This window comes from Trachypithecus francoisi, unplaced genomic scaffold, assembly GCF_009764315.1.
Source record: "Trachypithecus francoisi isolate TF-2019V2 unplaced genomic scaffold, Tfra_2.0 Lachesis_group1, whole genome shotgun sequence".
Taxonomy (NCBI): Eukaryota; Metazoa; Chordata; class Mammalia; order Primates; family Cercopithecidae; genus Trachypithecus; species Trachypithecus francoisi.
In genome coordinates this window covers 40,935,487-40,956,021 of record NW_022681454.1, presented here as the reverse complement: position 1 = coordinate 40,956,021, position 20,535 = coordinate 40,935,487, and the positions used below count along the sequence as shown (strand labels likewise).

Below are 20,535 nucleotides of genomic sequence, written 5' to 3'. Positions count from 1 at the left end.
TGCTCTTGGATGGAATGTGGAATGGCATCCATTGAGCACGAAAATAAGAAGTAAATAGCTAGAGCTGTTCTTTCCTGACTTTTCATGCAGATATTTGTGTTTATGTTAAAACTCCAGTTTTAAAATGAGTCATGTGCCACATAACAATGTTTCAATCTACTGTGGACTGCATATACAACAGTAGTCCCATGAGATTATAAGACCCCATTTCTCCTGTACCTTTTCTATGTTTAGATATGTTTAGGTACACAAATACTTATCATTGTATTACAGTTGCCTGCGGTATTCAGTACAGTAACATGCTGTACATGTTTGTAGCCTGGGAACCCTAGGCTCTGCCATCTAGCCTAGGTGTGTAGTAGGCTGTGCCATCTAGGTTTGTGTAAGAACACTCCATGATGATGTTTGCACAGCAATGAAATCGCCCAGTGATGCATTTCTCAGAATGTATTTCTGTTGTTCAGCAACACATGACTGTATTCCAGGAATTGCTAATAAAAATTGCATATTTGTTCATTTTTGTCTGTACCTATCCATTCCTTTGGATGACTGTAGCCACCACTGTAACCTCAGCTGTGAGGATCTGGAGTGTTATAATAGCTTCCAGACCTTGGCCTGCAGTCTCTTTGCCTGCAAATTTAACTGATGCATAGTGGCCAAATGAATCTAACTGAGGCATGGCTCTCATCATGCCACTTCCCTGCTGAAATTGTTTAGTGTGTACCCACTAGTTTAAAAGGTCACCCTGGTATTTGAGTCCTTTAGGTCTCCTTTCACTGCTCCTTTTTATTTCCTATTACTCATGATGAATGATTGTTATTGTTGTTGGTATTATTACTATTCAGTAGACATTTATAGTAGTCTGCGTGGGCTGCTCCTGCCAGGGTACACCCTGTGCCTTTGGGTCATGTGCCTTTGCTCCTGCTGTTTCCGCTCTGGTATGTGGATCCATCTTTTGGTAACCCGCTAAAATCCTGCTCTTGCCATGGGGTGCAGCAGAGTCACTCTCTTTCCCAGGGAGTTTCCTAATTTCCCCACTGGAAGCACGTGTTCCTGCAGCTCTTAAATCTCCCTCTTGATGCTTGCTTGTGTCCTAAATTCCTTTTATATTTTGGCACATGTATATAATTTGTCTAAACTCCAGCACTAAAGTCTTTTTCATTTCCCTCCTTTCTGTGAGTGAGGACACTATTTTATCTATGGAGGTTGCTCCAATATTTGTGGAGTCATCTTGGGCTAAGGGGTGGAACTGGATAATAACCATTCTCAGAGCCAGTGCCAGCCAAGACTAAGGGGGAGTAATCGGAGCCTGACGCAGAATAAATGCTTAATAATATATATAGAATGGATGAATGAATGAAGTACTTGCTTAGAAACTTAACTCAGCATTGATAACGGGAGAAATTCTTTGCATATTCCAAGTTTTTCCAAATCCTGCTTTCCAACACCCATGGTTCTCTCTAGCTTTAGTTGTATTCATGGTAACTTTTTCCTGAACAACCGCTATTTATCTATTTCTAGCTCTTGGGCACAGGTTTTGCCAGTTGTGTTGGCTGTCTCTTTTGGTAAATTGTTTCTTGTTTGGTGTTAAGCTTTCACTGTAAGTCTCTTCATTAGAGATTGTTTGATGTCGGAGTCCCGTGCAACTAGGATTGTGCAAACCCAGCACTTTCTCATTTGCCTCAGTTAGTGCCTGATGGGTGTCCTAGCTTTTGGACCAGTGTTATTATTATTATTTTAATTTTTTTTGAGACAGAGTTTTGCTCTTTGTTACCTAGGCTGGAGTGCAATGGCGCCATCTTGGCTCACTGCAACCCCTGCCTAAAGGGTTCAAGCAATTCTTCTGTTTCAGTTCCCTGAGTAGCTGGGATTACAGGCGCCTGCCACCATGCCTGGCTAATTTTTGTATTTTTAGTAGAGATGGGGTTTCACTATGTTGGCCAGGCTGGTCTCGAACTCCTGATCTCAGGTGATCTGCCTGCCTCAGCCTCCCAAAGTGCTGCGATTATAGGCGTGAGCTACCTCACCCAGCCTAGTGTTACTGTTTTCTTGGCTCGGGAACTTGATGTTCCATGGGTGTTCTGTATTTGGATGCCATGCCTCTACGTGGGAGCTGTTGTGAAATTTTGATTTCTTGTTGGTGAGATATGACCCTTTGTTCTCCAGGGTTCATCAGGATCTCAGCCCCTACACACTAAGCTTATCTCATGTTCTGATAGCCTTTTACATCTTCAGAGCTTTAACTTCCTCTCATCTGACTTTGAGTTCTGTCTTTGGTTCTGGCCCAGGGATTTATTTCTTGTGATTTTGAATTTTTTCTTAGTATTTAAAAAGTTGTTAATGATCTCTCACTCAGTTTTTCCACGTATTTGAAATAGGCAAAGCCCTTGCCTGTCATCTCAGCTCACCATGTTGATTGCCAACTTTATTACCACAGTCCTTTTAAAGAATTTTAAGATATTTTAGTGACCAAATTGCAATCCCTGATTTCTGCAGAACTTTAGATGTTAAGTATTAATTCAGTGAATGGGTGCTCTGCAGATCCCTCTACTATGAACCTGAGTAACCACATTTTTGTAGTGTAGCATAGTCTCGTCTGTGGCTACCTCCTCACTTGTAGATCACTTTCTGTGCATGTCTCAGAGTCAGTCAGTTAGGTTCTAGATTTTTACATGACATATGAACCCAACCTGTAAAATTGGTGATCTGAGGCCTGTTGATTGCCATTATTTTCAGATACTCAGAAATACAGACCTTGTTTTCACATAGCTGGTAAATAATGTTACAATAATATTACATCGTTACATCTTGATGTTGACACTAGTAAAGAAAGGTTACTTCTATGTATTTATCTTTCACTGAAGAAAGAAATTAAATTTCAGTAGTCCAAATTAAATCCCTTCTTTGTAACTTTGCTCTTGCTTTTTTTTTTTTTAACCTCTCTTGTAATTTGCTACTTCCAGGGTAGAGATTTGCAGTCTTACTTTGTTGTAATAAAAGAGTGTCCTTTTTGTTTGGATGCTCTGGATCTATCACTTTCCCTTTTGCTAACAAATGGAACGGGACTAAGAAGCCCTGTGACAAGTCTTCACCAGGAGGAATCGGACGCCCTGGAAAGAAGTCTACCTGGTGTCTACTTTTGTTGCAGAATGAGACTCTGGAAACATGCCAGAATAGTCTTCGGAGGGACTTTAGTCCATTTTCCCTTCCCTATACTCCACATGAAGAGGATTAGGATGCTGGGGATAGGTCAGAAGGGGTCCCATGTGTGTCTGAAAGACAGGCTTTGCCTCTGAGAAAGATGAGAAGAATGTATCATCCTCAGGGCAGGAGGCACAGCACTTCTGCTAAAGAAGAGCAGTTGGTGGGGGGTGGGGGGGAGGGGGGTGGGCGGCGGGTGGAGGAAATGCCCCAGCCAGACTTGGGAAGCTTAAGACCTATCTTATGTGAGCAGCCTCCGGAAGGCAAAGGAGAAAAGCATGCAACTTTATGGGGCCTCATTTTGAAACCAAAGCAAAAGGACTTGTTTTTCCAGGTTCTTGGACACTTGCTCATTTATGCAAACCTGAAATTGTCCTTGGGAGACGTGAACTCCGCTGACCTTCCTTTGCACAAAAGGCCACAAAAATCAGTGCAAGATGAAACCAATAGAGTTTTAAAGGAATGACTTGGCATATTTATTTCAGAGTCATGAGATAGGTCAGTTTGTTGTTTGCCTCTGTAGCTTCTAGACCTTTCTGTTATGACTATATACTAAGGAAAAGAAAACAGCAACATATACTATTGAATATTGTATTTATTTTTATTTTTGATTTTGAGACGGAGTCTTACTCTTGTTGCCCAGGCTGGAGTGCAATAGTGCTGTCTCGGCTCACTGCAGCCTCTGCCTCCTGAATTCAAGCAATTCTCCTGCCTCAACCTCCTGAGTAGCTGGGATTACAGGCACCCACCACCACACCCAGCTAATTTTTGTATTTTTAGTAGAGACAGGTTTTCACCATGTTGGCCAGGCTGGTCTTGAACTCCTGACCTGAGGTGATCTGCCCGCCTCTTTGGTGTAATCCCAAAGTGCTGGGATTACAGGCATGAGACAGCGCGCCCTGCCTGAATATTTTATAGATGATGCTTTGTTAAAGTAATATCTAGACTTTTTAGTCTGTCTCTTTTGATTTTATGGAAAATACTTAAGTCCATGGGATTCCATTTGTTTTCTCACCTAAATTCTTTCCCAGGAGTGTCCAAGTTTTGGGAAAGTTGACCCCCCTCTCCCAGAGTACAATAAGATTCTGCAAAGAGCTTAAGTTACATATTAGTTATTTGGAACTGAATACCAATAAATCTAACATGACTTGGCTAACTGGAAATCAGGCATACCTGCTGCCATCCTATCCTTGTGACTTGGGCTTGGTTAGGGGTAAAGAGGATTTCCTGTTGTTTTTGAACAAGAAATAGTAGCTTTTTGTTTTGAAATCACTGATCCTCACACCGCAGGATCCAGTTTAAGCAAGTAAGCAGGATGCAGTTTAAAGACGCTTCGTTTTTTTGAGGGAAAAGGTGTAGTTAAAAGGAGATGGGGTGACCAGAGCCAATTAATAGGTAGAGACTGTATTTGCTATACTCCTAATACTGTGTTGACTTCCGTGGGGTATTGAGAAAAGTTACATATTGCCCTCAATGCTTACATCTCATCTGTGGATGTGACCAAAGGTGATAACTATATCATTTAGAATCAATTTATGTGATATAGCAGTTTCGAGGAGAGGAAGGCTGGTAAAGATGTGTGCAGTGAGTAAAGCCCAGGAGAACACAATTTCCAAAGCATCTTCCTCCAACAGGACACAATGGTCTGGGGAGGAATGCAATTCAGATCAAGTTGTTGGCAGATCAGACATGGGACTGCAGGTCTTCTGGCTGGGGTTTGAAGGACACATTAAATGGGATATTACGGAAGGATCTAATGAACTGGGATCAAATGAGAAGGGCCTAGGGGAGGGCATATGCTAATGAGAACAAAGAGTGTGTTCATAAGAAGAAGTTACATTTATTTTACTTATTTTATTTTATTTTATTTTATTTTTATTTTTTATTTTTTTTTTTGAGACGGAGTCTCGCTCTGCCGCCCAGGCTGGAGTGCAGTGGCCGTATCTCAGCTCACTGCAAGCTCCGCCTCCCGGGTTCACGCCATTCTCCTGCCTCAGCCTCCCGAGTAGCTGGGACTACAGGCGCCCGCCACGTCACCCGGCTAGTTTTTTTTTTTGTAGTTTTAGTAGAGACGGGGTTTCACCATGTTAGCCAGGATGGTCTCGATCTCCTGACCTCGTGATCCGCCCGTCTCGGTTTATTTATGTTTTTTGAGGCGTAGTTTCGCTCTTGTCACCCAGGCTGGAGTACAATGCTACGATCTCAGCTCACTGCAATCTCCACTTCCCAGATTCAAGTGCTTCTCCTGCATCAGCCTCCTACAGGCGCCTGCCACCATGCCTGGCTAATTTTTTGTATTTTTAGTAGAGACGGGGTTTCACCATGTTGGCCAGGCTGGTCTTGAGCTCCTGACCTCAGGTGGTCCGCCCACCTCGGCCTCCCAAAGTGCTGGGATTACAGGGGTGAGCCACTGCGCCCAGCCAGAAGTTACATTTATTACCGTTAAGTTATTAGCACTTATATAGGCACTGTTCTGAGCACTTAATGTGTATAAATACTTTTGTTCTTCACTACAACTCTGTTACATAGATGCAACTATTATCACTCAATGACAGGAAACTGAGGCACACAGGAGCTATAGAAGCAACTTATTTGTGCCTATACAGACAATGATGGAGCTGAGATTTGAACCCAGGCCTTTTGGCTCCAGAGTCTGTGCTTTTAACCACACTGTGTGCCTGCTTCAGTATATGAGAGAGGACTGAGAGTGGGGTGACAAGCAAGAGAAGTTGTTGGGGAGAGAGGAAGTTCCAAGGTCAGGATTGCAGTGGAGCGGGTCCTAGGGATGCAATGTTCATTTGGTGGCCACATGGAGGAGCTGGTGGTATAGAGGGTAGTGACAAGTCAACCGAATCAGGCAAGTCCTGGAACCAGGATGGCGAAAATAATAGTCCAGAGCCCTTACTCTGTGCTGGGCACTGGGGATAGAGCAGTGAAAAGGTAGATGAGGTCTCCGCTCCCGTAGTACTTCTGTTTGTTCTAGTGATGGAGACAGGTGGTAGGAAAGCCTTCCCAGTAGAGGAGATAATTGTGGATTGTGGTACCTGCTATGGAGGAATGAAGAGTGTGATGGAGGGATACTGGGCACGGCCCACATTATGTTGGGTGACCAGGGAAGGTGTCCCTGAAGAAGCAATGCTTGAGCTGCAATCTGAAGCATAGGGAAAGCCCAGTCTATGAAGAGCCGGGAAGAGCCCATTACAGACCAAGGGATATGAACTGTTTAAGGAATGGCAAGGAGCCAGGGTGGCCAGAGCATAGTAAGTGTGGTGGGACCTGGTGGGAGATGAGGTTGGAGAAGGCAGCCTGGTCAAATCAGAATGGAGGGCTTTGGTAAGGAGTTTCAGCTGTTTCCTAAGAGCAGTGGGGAGCCACTGAAGGTTCAGTAGGTGCGGGGCATCTAGGGTGCTAAATGGATGCGCCTGTTTGATCAGGGAGGGCCAGGGAGGTGGCGAGAGCAGCATGCAGACAGCACATTTGGGAGGCTTCTCCCCTGTCTGGTAGCTTAAAGGTTTGAATCACGGCTAACATGGCTTTTCTGCCTGGGAAACAGCAAGCTGCACCTCAGAGCTTCTTAGTGGTTAAGTTGTGATCAGAGTTCACAACAACAAGACTTCACACCCACCTTTTAGCAATTGACTGCCCATTTATACCTGACTCTACATCGAGAGAAAAACCAAGGCGTATGAACTTAAAAGATTAAGCAGTTTTTATTTGTTTGTTATTATAGGTATGGGAATTTGTAAAACAGTTACTTTATAGGTAGTGGATGCTTTTGATATTAGGAGCAGAAAACCCTTTATTGGATGATTTTCTCCTTCCCAAGATGGAGACTCAAAATGGAGACACAAATAATTGCCCACTCAATGCCCATTTCCTGTTTCATTGTTGCTCATAGAGCCATAGTTTAATTCAGGGTGGTGTGGAGATCAGCCTCGTCAGTAAATTGTGATGATTAAGCCAATATGCCAATCCTGAACCCTGATTTTCCAGCATTCCTTGTAGCGGATGTGGCCCTGTGACCTACTTCTGGCCAGTAAGACCTGAGAATAAGTCCACTGGGATGGGGGCGAGGTTGCTGGGAAAGCATTTATTGTCTTTATAAAGCCTGACAAATGAGCTTGTCCATACCCTTCCTGGCTTTCCCATTCTTTCTGCCTTGAATGATGATGAGGTGCCTGGATGTACAGCAGTCTTCATGTCACCATGAGGTGATAAGCATGAAGGAAAGTCCAAGAGCCACAGAGATATCTGCCTTGAAGTTGTTTCAAACCTGCAGCTCTGGGCTTTCCAACTCCTTTGTATTTGTTGAATCCACTGTTCGTTAGGTTTTCTGATACTTAAAGCTGAATGGACTGTTAAATGAACCAGATACGAAGACGCAGATGGTATAAGTCTTTTCCTCGGTATTGTGACAGCCTCATACATGTCCTTGATATTCAGTATCACCTTTATCTTGTGTGAAAACAGTCTTTGAAAAGAAAGCTCTAACTTGTATTAAAAGTTGTTCACAGTTCAAAGTGATGAGTTGTGGAGTTGTGGACTTGGAAATGTAATTTTCAAAATAAATGAACTCCTCTGTGTGAACTTGCTGTAGCAAGTACCATGGAGACGTACTTCATGGGCAGTATCTTCCTTATGGCCTTTTTTATGATAGTCTTAGTTTTCTGGTGAACTACGTTGTGTGTATTTATGGCTTTATAGGAGATTATAGCAGTACTAGGGGTAATAGCATAAATAGTCTGATTTCTTGAAAATGTTAAGCTCCAACAGGCTTTATTGGATTTCAAGGTAATGGTATTATTAAATTTTCTGCCACTTTTCAAACTTCTTGTGGCTGAGTTCCAAGATGCTGCTTTTAAGAAACTTGGGGACTGGTTCTGCTCATTTATGGAAAAAACTTATCCCGGAATTTTCTATTGCTAAATTGAGGGGTGGGGAGAAGTAATTTGAACTTTTTTTTTTTTTTTTGACCGTCTTGGATTTGGGTATAACACTCAGAATTACTTTCCACATGGAAGGTAGAAATGGCTCTGCAATATGTATCATGGAGATAATATAAGGTATGAAATGAAAATTATCTTCTCTAGTTTGTTGGGAAAAAAACTAGAAGTCACAGGGTCATCAGATTGTGAAGAGAAAAGAATTTTGCATATCACATAGTAAAGTTTTACTTTTTCCCCTAGCCTTGGAGACTTGAGACCTGGAACACTTTCAGTTACTCATTTAAAAAATAAAAATATGTGCAGTTACCCTGTGTATCCTCTTCTTTAATGAAAAATTGTTCCAACTGGGCGTAGTGGTTCACGCCTATAATCCCAGCACTTAGGGAGGCCAAGGTGGGTGGATCACTTGAGGTCAGGAGTTTGAGACCAGCCTGGCCAACATGGTGAAACCCCATGTCTACCAAAAATATAAAATATTAGCCCAGTGCTGGGATTACAGGCATGATCTACCATGCCTGGCCCAAGTGAGATTTTATTTGGTAACCAGTGAAAAGCTTAAGAATACTCATGTTGGTGACAGTTAACACTTACACAGCAATTACTGTGTGCCATCACCATTCTGAGTGCTTTACACACATTCTCCTATATAATTCCCACAACACACATTTGGTATAGATATTCTCCTTATCTGGGTGCCAGTAATCCCAGCTACTCAGGAGGCTGAGGCAGGAGAATCGCTTGAACCCAAGAGGCAGAGGTTGCAGTGAGCCGAGATCATGCCACTGCACTCCAGCTGAGTGGCAGAGAGAGACTCTGTCCCAAAGAAAGAAGGAAGGAAGGAAGGAGGGAGGGAGGGAGGGAGGGAGGGAGGAAGGAAAGAAAAACGTGTCCCAAAGGAACAAGAAACACTGTATAACCCCAAGAACCTTGACAAGAAGACTTTTTAAGTCACTTGTTTCAACTACCTCATTTAATTGAGAATAAAGGTTACTCCTTTAAGGTAGACCAGCCAATTAGCCCTTGGGCAGGTAGGAACAAGACCACAGAAACTGTTAGGTATATTGACATCCTCAGTGCTGTTGCTGGAATGAATGATGGCAGTATCTTAAGTGGGATCAGTGCTTGATCTTGTCTCTGAGAGCTGTGAGGGTTTGACAGACACTGATACGACACAGGGCGTCCCAGGCAGAACAAATGGAAGAGGCTTGTAAGTGGGAGATGTTTAGTAGCTTCAGTATAGAGTGAGGCACTAGTGTGGTGCCCTGCTTGAGATCAGGTAGCAGAAGAATGGCTTATGTCCATGCAGATTAGGGACAAGGTGGAGTTAGTTTGACCCATTTGGGACAGAATGTAGAGGGCCGTAAGAGCCCATCAGTGAAGTGAGATTTTGTTTTGGTATGTTTTTATGTATGTATGTGTGTATGTATGTATTTTTGTACAGACAGGGTCTCGCTGTGTTGCCCAGGCTGATCTCCAACTCCTGTCCTCAAGTGTCCTCAAGTGATCTTCCTTCCTTAGCCTCTAAAAGTGCTGAGATTACAGGTATGATCTACCATGCCTGGCACAAGTGAGATTTTATTTGGTAAACAGTGAAAAGCTTTAAGAATACTCATGTTGGTGACAGTTAACACTTACACAGCAATTACTGTGTGCCATCACTATTCTGAGTGCTTTACACACACTCTCCTATTTAATTCCCACAACAGACATTTGGTATAGATATTCTCATTATCTCCATTTTACAGTGGAGGAAATGGAGGTTAGCTGACTTACCTAAAGAGACACTCAGAGGAAGCAGTGGAGATGGAATTCAAACTCAGGTGGCCCAGCCCCAGGGTCCTAGCTGTTGATAGCCTGGAGCGTGTATATGTGGTGGTGATAAAGGTGGTAGATGCTTTTAGGAAGGTGGCTCTGCAGGAGAGTACAGTTGGATTGGCATGAGGGCAGACAGGTGATCAGAATATGGACTGTAGGCCTTTGGGATGGTTAATAAGAGCCTGGCCTAGATGGTGACCGTGGAAATGAAAGGATGAGAATTCACATGTTACTAGCTTCAGAGGATGGATTAGTGCCAGGTTTCTGACTGGTCATGGGGCCAGGGAGGGATGGAGTCAGAAATGTCTGGGATATTGCTTGCATGTCCACCTAACCCAATTAGGGAAGTTGAGAGAAGACTTGGTGGGAGAGCGATTATTTATTTTTACAGAGCCCTGTTTTCCTACCTTATGACCAACTAGTGCAGTGGTTCTTAACCTGGGACTCTAGAGAAAACCGTCTAGAAAAGAGATGCACGTAAGTGTGTCTTAATAGATTTCTGTGAGTTTTTGGACTCTGCCAAGCTCACACTTTATTTTAGCATGGCCTTGGGCCCACAGAAGGTCTCCAGTGTTTTGAGGCAGTTTGTGGCTGAGGCACTTAGAATTCTATGGTGGCTTGTCCTCTTCCCAGCTTAAGAATCTGTGGGTGTGAGCTCAGGAGGAGGGGATGGGTGTGTGTCTGCATTTTAGAGACCCGCCTTTGTTTTAGCTTCCCTGGCCCTGATTCCTGACTTCCGCTTTCCTTCCTGCCCTTAAGTTCTGTTGAGGAAAGCAGGAGACTGTAGCTGGAGAAAGAGGAGGTCCTTGGTGTTTCTTTGTGAACTCGCATCCTGTGTTGAGGGTAACACCCTGTTCCTGGTGGCGGCCTCCGGGCTCAATTCTTCCTGCTGCTGCCTTTCTGAGAAATGTGACCCTGGCCAGGTATGTCTTCTTGGAGGCTTCTAAATTCAGGTCCCAGCTGAAGGACTGAGAAGGAACAGCAGGTTGTTCCAGGATAAGTAGCTGATACCTTTGTGGAAAAAAAATCCTGATGTGGATGAGAGAACGTAGAGCCTCTCAATTTGGACTTCTGTTTCATGACCATTTCTCCCTCTCTTCCCTTCTTCTCCTCCTTCCATTCCTTCTCCCTCCCTCTTCTTTATTTCTTATTAGAAGAGTTGCTAATTGTGCATGATTAGTAACTGTGACTATACCTATTTTTATCTTCGACTATGGTTTTCAGTCTTGATTTTCCAGGGAAAGGTAACATTGGCAAGTTGCAGGAGCATTGGGGATGTGTGGAATTTGTGGGGATGTGTGGAATTTTTAGGAATGACTACATAGGGAAGATGAAGGGAGCTAGAAGTCTTGGCTACCCCTGTCCTCCAACCCCTTAAAAAACCTCTGGAAAAACAGTATGCATGTGTGGGTTTGAATCCTGCTTCAGTCACCAGCAGAATGTCCATGCATGTGCCAGTTCCCTAATCTCTCATCTGTAAAATGGGGATGGTGATATTTACTTCTTTCCAAAGGGTGTTGTGACACACAAATGAGGCAGCATATGTGAAGAAATTCTAAGCATCTCTCTTATCTCCTTGTTCCCGTCTAATTAAAAATTTCTGTATTGTACCTTGGAATGATCCCAGAAATACTAGGAGAGAGGAAGAATCTAAGTGCTATGTTAAATTGCTTTTTGTGTGTTTATTCCATTTCTGCATAGTAACCATGTGAGGTAAATATTTTTATTTTTTGAGAGGAGAGAACTGAGGTTCAGAGAGGTTTAAAACAAAATAGCTTCACCACCTGCTACATACGTGGCAGTTATTTACTATCTTGCTGCCTGTTACCACATCTATAAAATGAGAATAATAATAGTTTTCTCTCCACAGAGTGGTTGTGAGGATTGAAGTGATTGATATATTAGCAATTACAGGGTGAGTGTCTCTTATACAAGATGTTTGGGACCAGAAGTATTTTGGATTTCATATTTTTGTTTTTGGATTTTGCAGTATTTGCATTATACTTACCAGTTGAACATCCCAAATCCAAAATTCCAAAATCTGAAATGCTCCAAAATCTAAACTTTTGGAGCACTGACATGATGCTCAAAGGAAACGCTCGTTGGAGCCTTTTGGATTTCAGATTTTTGGATTTGGGATGCTCAGCTGGTGTTATCATTAAGAAAACTGCCAAATGTCTTCTAGGCCACTGTTTGGTGAAATCTGGAATTGGTCATATGTATAATGTGTTGAAATGGGATTTCACTATAATTTTCTAAACTAAGAGTGGATTTGGTTTTCGTACAGAAGGATTGAGGAAGTGATGTTAGACGTATCATGAAAACTTCAAAGGATTTAGAGAATATGAGGAAAAGAGAAGAGATCCAGGGATAATTAGGAGGCAGGTCCAATGGTAAGCTCTGTGTTGCTGTTGAGATGTGGTTGAAGAGAAACCATTACCTGGTTCCTTGGTTATGATACCTTCTCTTGGAACCATCAGATCAGAGATAGATAAACTGAGCAAATGAGGTCTTTGGAGTGTCCATGTTACCAGCTTCATCCCACTTTCTACTTCCTGGAAGAGGGAGTGGAGTAGAATGTTAAACTAAGGATTCTGGGATCATTAGACCAGGATTGGAGCCTGGGCTCTGCTGCTTTTCAGCTTCCCAATGTTATGCAAGTTTTCTTAACCTTGCTACAGCTTGGTGTCCTGTGTGAAATGAGGAGCATCATGGTGCCAGCGTTCTAGGATTTGTGTGAGAAATGAAAGGGATCATGAACACTCTTTGTATTTAGCCCAAAGGAAGCCCTCAACAAATGTTAGATACTTAATATTTCCTGGGGTCCTATCCCTGTGGGGTTTGGTTAGGCCCCATAGGCAAGCCACAAGTGGCAATATTTGGGGGCAGTACCCTTTCTGTATAAATCCTGACCATGACCATAAAAGACTCATGCCTCCTGTCCCTGTTGCAGTTAACAATCTCTGGCATAGAATCTTTGAGTTTCCTTTGAGACACTTTTATCTGCCTCTCTTTTCTCTCAAAAAGCATCTTAGAGCTTGTAGGAGAACAGAAATGGAGTATCGAGTATCTTACAGTTGGAAGAGAAAAGAAATTTTTTTCATCTTCTACTGGGTTCAAAACACCTCATTCCCCTTACTCCAATTTTTAATTTGCTGCACAATGAGACCTTTATATCTAGCAATGGAGCTATGTAAACAAAATTACATTATAAACCAACAATTTTGCAATTCTCTTCTGTAGTATACAGATATTTTCCTCTTTATCTCAACTGTTCTCACTACCAAGGCAGGCTAGGGGAATGAATGACAAGTTTCTCTAAGAAAAATTAACAGGTAACAAAAGTGAACCAGGTTCCTCAGAATCACAGATCAAGAACACAGGTCGCATGTGTCCTCACTCCCCACTCCAGTGCTCTTTCAGAAAGGCCATGTTACCCCTCAGCCTTCTTTCCCACCCCTGTGAATAAAGCCTGCCAGGGGTTGCATCCTACCTGGGAGGCAGCTACCCTTGGGACGGCTTCCCTTGCTGATGTAGACTTTATGAAATAACCTGTGTCAGCCTCATGGGGAACCATGAAATCCTTTCTTTTTTTTTTTTTTTGAGACGGAGTCTCGCTCTGTCGCCCGGACTGGAGTGCAGTGGCCAGATCTCAGCTCACTGCAAGCTCCGCCTCCCGGGTTTACGCCATTCTCCTGCCTCAGCTTCCCGAGTAGCTGGGACTACAGGCGCCCGCCACCTCGCCCGGCTAGTTTTTGTATTTTTAGTAGAGACGGGGTTTCACCGTGTTAGCCAGGAAGGTCTCGATCTCCTGACCTCGTGATCCGCCCATCTCGGCCTCCCAAAGTGCTGGGATTACAGGCTTGAGCCACCGCGCCCGGCCATGAAATCCTTTCAAAAACTCATGCATTCTACTTCAGAGGCAAAAAAAAAATCTTCTTGGCCAATTTAGCAAGATCCTTGCTCCTTAGTTTCCTTTAATTATCTTGATTTTTTTTTTTTTTTTTAACTGGAGAAGACCATCTGCTTTATGAGGCAGTTCATCTCTTATGTTTTCTCTAATAGGTCTTTGAAGGCCCAGTTAAGCAAATTAAGGCTTCATCTCATTCTTGTTTGGGATCATTTTGTTTGGTGATTGTAAGTCACTGCCACTGGCATATCTTGATTATATATTTGAGATACCTTGCAGTGTAGATTTTACAAAGAGATGTTATCTTTGTTCCATGAATTGCAGGCACTGTGAGCCATTTTCCATATAGTGCCAAACTACACAGCAGGATTCTTTGCTTTTTAAATTCCTTCCTCTCACTACAAGAAGTCCTATTAACATGTTTTCTGAGCTATAGAGTAAAATCTGTCAAATATAGCATGGAAAGCAGATGGGTGGGTGCTGTCGTCCTTTTCACAAACTCTAAACCTAGTCTTTCTTAGTAAAACTCAGCTTTGTCACCTTCTTTTACCCCATAGTTTTCATTTACGAATAGAAGACATATATGAGGGAGAGGGCATTTCTTTATTGATTTTTTAAAAGATATAGGGTATCTATATACCCAGCTTCATGTACAAACCTTTTTTTTTTCAAATTAAAAATCTTTTTCTCTGAATATAAAAATGTTTTATGCTCATTATGAAAAAACTTAGAAACATAACAACTTATAAAGTATCAGAAGACTGTTTTCTAAATCCTGTCACCCAGAGATACCACTATGAATATTTTGATGAACTTTTCTATTCATTCCTTTAGCAGTGATTTATTGAACATCCGCTATGTGCCAGGCACTAGGAATATACTGATGAATGAAACAGACATAGTCTCTGTCCTCATACAGGGAGAGAGAGAAAGACATTAAATAAATTATAGAAATTATATAAATATGAAATTTTATAAAAGTACAGAACACTAATAAGGTTAAATGCCATATAAACTATTTTTTAAGAAAGAAATAGAGTAAAATCCCTACTGACAATGAAAACATGCCAGAAGACATGCTCAATTAAAAATGATTAAAACCATAATATTCTATTTCAGAATAATTAAAAGAGATTATTACAAAATTATACAGGAGATGAAAGAACAGCATAAATCTGAATTAGCAAAACTCAGAGACAAGGAGACAGAACTCAAGAAAGAATTAGAAATTTTTAAAAAATCATTTAAAAAATAAATTCTAAATTGGAAGGAGCACAAAATCAACTAAATACCACAAATATCGCCCTAAGAGAAATCATAGAGGGTGAAAAGGAGGAAAAAGTTAAAAATCCAAAGGAAATGAAGAAAGAAGTAAAATTTGGGAAAAGTTGACAAATATTGAAGATAGACAAAGCAGATCCAACATACAGGTAATAGGAGAGGAGAAAACCAAAGCAAAGGTGTGATACAAATGAAGCATTTTAAGAAAAGTTTTCTGGAAAAAAATAAGTGAAACTACGTTTTGAAAGAGAAAATCATGTATTTTAGAATATCACCTTAGAACAACCAATACCAAGATATTCTAATAAAACTACTGGGTTAAAAAGAAGAAAGAAAAAGTCCTTTGGGCATCTAGACAAAAAAGGGAAAAACAGTAGTAGAGAATTAGATTGTTCTTAGACTTTTTGACAGAAACTCTTATGCTGAAAGAAAATACATACCTAAGGTATTCAAAGGAAAGAAAATGTGAGCCAATATTTTTATATCTAGCAAAATTGACTTTCAGGCATAGAGAACACAAATTTATGAACATGCAAAAAAAATCAGTGGAGGAAATATTGCTCCTCATGAGTTCCTCCTAAAGAATCTTCTACAGAGTGAGCTTCAAACAACAAAAATAACTAGAAAGATGTAAGATGAGCTTGGGACATCTCAAGATAATAAATAGGTAGCAAGGAAGTTATCAAAGATTATTAGGGCGTGTCACAATAACTTAGGAGCCAACTTGAAGAGGCTCCTACTGGCCAAAAATGAAATTGCAAATATGTTTAAATCCATGAGGTTATGATATGAAAAAAAAATTATTGGTTCTGCAGTATGAAAAAAAGGATAATGGAGCACCAATTCATCATCTTGAAAGTAGTTAAGAAAGAATCAACTTCTTTCTTACATGAACATGAACTGTACCACTGGAAAACCAAGTGGTAGATGAAGGAAAGCATCTCTTAAAATTTTTCCACCCAGTAGATGAAAATGAAATTAAATAATTGGAATATCACTATTTTCCAACCCCTGTGGATTTAGGGGATTTAGGCATTGAATAACAATGGCTGCTAACATCCGAAATGAATGAAAACCAGATACCATGTGCTTCCTAATGAAAGATCATACCACCACAGACTGAATTTCAGTCTGTTCAAGCCTCTGAATCTAGCTCCAATTTGCAGGAAATTCAGAGGTTAGAGAAACGAGTTAAACATGCACCACCAAAATTCATACTGTGGAAACTTCATACCTCAGACAGCCCAGATTCTTTAACAAATTAATTGTAAGGAAAAGGATAGAGGCGATATAGATTAAATGTAACTTAAAAGACATCAAAAGTTTAAAACTAGACAACACTTATGCTGAGTAGGATTGTACACTTGGGTAACAGAATCATAAAGAGATGCCAGGAACTGATTACCATGATTACCATAAATTCAAGAGTTTGTTTACTTTGGAGGAAGGGAAGGTCATGGATGGCCTTCTACGGTAACAAGCGAAAGCTGTGTTTTGATTAAGGTGGTAGTTATGAGTGTTTTCTTTATAATAAGCTATTTGTTTTGTGTGGTTCTCTTAATCTGTGTTTTATTTTACCATAAAAAGATTTAAAAATATTTTTATGAAAGAATGACAGTATATATACTGCCTTTCTCCCAACTTTTATTACGAGAAGTTTCAAACAGAAAAATGGAAAGCATTGTGTAGGGAATGCCTATATACTCATCATACTGTTTTACAGTTAGTGTTTTTTCATTTAATATTATTTAGTAAATATCTTTCTGTGCAATTAAATACAGAAGCATCCTCACTTTTAGATGATGCATAGTATTCATTGTAGGATGTGATCCTTTATTTAATCAGTTTCCTAATGATGGACATTTAACTTGTTTTTGATTTTTCTCTAATAGAAATAATGCTGCTTATTTGTCCTTATGATAAATACCTAAAATTTGCTTTGTCACAGCATATTCTAATATGCAAAGTATAAATGCTGATGTGCTGTGAATGAACAGTTAGCAGTAGAGACTAAAGATGCAGGCTAGATTAATCAAGACAGCCCTGTGTAACCTAGGGAGGACATAAACCTCAAAGAAAAAAATGAAAAATAGATTCCCCCCTGCAAGATTCTCACATAGCATTATACCTTTCCTGGATCAATTTAGGTTTCATCCCACAGCTCTTCTACAATCTCATTTGGTTGTTGTGGGTATAACTAGTGTATCATTTATGTATTGCCACAATTAATGCTGCATAATGAAGCACCCCAAAATTCAGTGGCTTAAACTATAGTCATTAGTATTTTTGGGATGGCTGAGTGGTTCTTCTTGTAGTCTCTGCTGAGCTCACTCGTGTAGCTACAGTTAGCTGCAGGGGTAGTAGACAGAGCTGCTGATCTTTGCAGTGGTCTTTCACGTGTTTGATGGTTGGCTGGCTTAGGGTGGTCAAAAATAGCCTTGGACCAAGAAGATTTAGCCATCCTACCCAAGTCTCCCAACACCCTTCCAACAGGCCTAGGAATGTTCTCATGGCAGTAGCACAGATCCTGTCTTTTTCAGGGGAGTAGAAATGGATCCATACATTCTGAGCTTATGTGTCATCCCATTTGCTAACATCCAGTTGGCCAAAATAAGTAACACAACTGAGACCAGAGCCAGGGGAAAGGGATTGCAAGGTTACAGAGCAGAGGGCAAGGATGCAGAGAGGCTGTTGATTGGGGTCATTGACTTAGTCCTTTATAGTTGTCCAATAGCATATTTCAAATTGGCACATCTTAGAAGCATTAAACATTGCAGTTATTTCTAAATTACAGATGTTAATGCCTTTGGAATATGAAAGTTGGGGATCAGGCCAGGCACGGTGGCTCACGCCTGTAATCCTAGCACTTTGGGAGGCCGAGGCAGGCAGATCACGAGATCAGAAGATCGAGGCCATCCTGGCCAACATGATGAAACCCCATCTCTACTAAAAATACAAAAATTAGCCAAGTGTGGTGGCACACACCTGTAGTCCCAGCTACTCAGGAGTCTGAGGCAGGAGAATTGGTTGAATGCAGGAGGCAGAGGCTGAGCTGAGATCACGCCACTGCATTCCAGCCTGGGTAACAGAGTGAGACTCTGTCTCAAAAAAATTAAAAAAAGAAAGTTGGGGCTCAGGTATATTTGTGGGGGAAGCATAAAACTTTTGCTTCATTGAAAAAATTTCTGATTAAGTGTTATAAAGATAACTCTTAAATGGAAAAATCTACATTTAATGTTATGTCTTGAAAATACTTCTTTTCCAGTTGTTGGTGTTTTCCCCTGGGATACATTTCAGAAAACAGGGTTTTTTTTTCTGTCTGTGCATGTTTTTCTTTGTTTGATAGTGTTCTTGGAACTGGTTTCGAAATCTCACTTGGAGAACACAGAATGGAGTAAGATAAAGAGCTAGGATCATAAATCAATGTCCTTAAGTATTTTTGCGAAAGATAAAGAAATTAGTGATAGGATTAGTTCTTGGACCTTTACTGCCACAACTTTTTTCTCTCTGTTTTAGACTACATAAGTAGTAAATTTTGGTTCTCTCAAAGTTGTGATTTTTTTTTAACAGCAAGTATGCAGTGACCAGCTCTGTGAATGACAAAAAAATTATTACCAGTAATGGTTAATATCCCAAAAATGTAAGAAATTCAAGTTTATTCCCATAGAATACAATGTTATATGCCAATTCAGTGTGTACACTTCTGTGCAGAAATAAAAACATTGGAATAAAGTTTTGCATTACATGTACTTACTATATACTGCACATTATGCATGCATTACAAGACTATGCACATTTTACTTGTTTAACCGAAACTGCGTGTATTGCACTAAGCAGGCAATTTAAAGGATTTTTGTTTTAAAGTAGTCAACTGTTGTTGAATTTTGGTTTATTTTCTGAATTTAAAACCCACCCCCAGAGTGAGTTAAAATTTCACACATGTAGCCGGGCATGGTGGCTCATGCCTGTAATCCCAGCACTTTGAGAGGCTGAGGCGGGCATATCACAAGGTCGGGAGATCAAGACCATCCTGGCTAACACGGCGAAATCCTGTCTATACTAAAAATACAAAAAATTAGCCAGGCATGGTGGAGGGCGCCTGTAGTCCCAGCTACTCAGGAGGCTGAGGCAGGAGAATGGCGTGAACCCGGGAGGCGGCGAGAGTGAGACTCCGTCTCAAAAAAAAAAAAAAAAATTCACATATGTTCTCAAGTATGCTTTATTTTGCTTTTCTGAGCTACAAACAACGAGAGGACTCAGGGTTTGCCTGCCCGCAGTTGACAGCCCGCTTTGTTTTTAGTTGCCATATACATCAGAATGTTGGACACAAACTTCAAAAGAACCCTAATAATATGGTGAGAATTGTCTTGTGCCATTAATTAATTTAGGCTATTTGAGTCAACTTCAAGAGAAGAGTCCAAAAAACATGGTGTAGTGGTTTTGAGCCTCATTTTTAGAGGTGAACAGCTGATGCCAGCTCCATCACTTGCCTCTGGTGGGATCTTTGGCATGTTACCTAACCCTCTGCTTCCGTTTCTTAATCTGTAAAACTGACATAATAACTGTAACTTTTTCATAGGGTTGCTGGCAGTGATAAGTGAGATAATCCTTATAAAGTACCTACTTAGCACAGTGCCTGACACATAATAAGCATTCAATAAATGCTATATAGCATTAATACTTCGGAAGGACCCGAGTCATCTGAAGTACTCGGAAGTACCCGAGTACTTCGTTTTATAGATCTGGAAATAAGGCTTAGTTCTCCAGGGGAAAATGTTTAAAACCTTAAAGTATGTATCAGTATGTATTTGTAGATAGATCTAATCCTGGAATGCAATGTCTACTTTAAAAGTATTCATCACTAATATAATCCTGTAGATTTTCAAGAGCATCTGCCGACAGTTTTTCTGACAGCCTGTCCTCTGCTTAGCAGGTTACAATGATGATTTCACTAATGTCAGAAAGACAATTTTCTATATAATTACAGTTTTTAGCTCCATTCTTGGACTCAGCATACTATTTGTGAAGGTTTTCACAAGAAATCAGCATAGGGCAGAGAAAGGATACAAAGGATGTGAACTACCAAAATTTACTGGGCACTTACTTATGCCAGGTATACAAAGATCTCCAGGACACTGCTTTTGGTCCAGAAAGCTTACAGCCTAGTTGAGGAAACAAGCGTGGGTAAGAAAAAAAATAATAACAGCAATAATAGCAGTGAGTATTTTTTTTTTTTTGAAACAAGGTCTCACCACTTGTCTCACAACTCACTCAAGCAGTCCTCTTGCTTCAGCCTCCCAAGTAACTAGGACTGCAGGCATCTGCCACCATGCCCGGTTAGTTTTTAAATTTTTTTGTGGAGATGGGGCTCTCACTGTATTG

The 20,535-nt window shown here is 40.9% G+C and overlaps 1 protein-coding gene across 4 annotated transcripts in view; it reads left to right on the top strand.

Moving 5' to 3' along the window:
• Nucleotides 1-20,535, top strand: part of APBB2 (amyloid beta precursor protein binding family B member 2) — a 423,550-nt gene that overhangs the window by 170,715 nt on the left and 232,300 nt on the right. The window contains exon 1 of one of the 4 annotated variants that reach the window (XM_033214068.1): nt 10,727-10,885. The exons of the other annotated variants lie outside the window; for them this stretch is intronic. The gene's annotated coding sequence lies outside the window, so the exon portion shown is untranslated. Of the gene's footprint in view, nt 1-10,726; nt 10,886-20,535 lie in introns of those variants that run through there. 4 annotated transcript variants of the gene reach the window in all.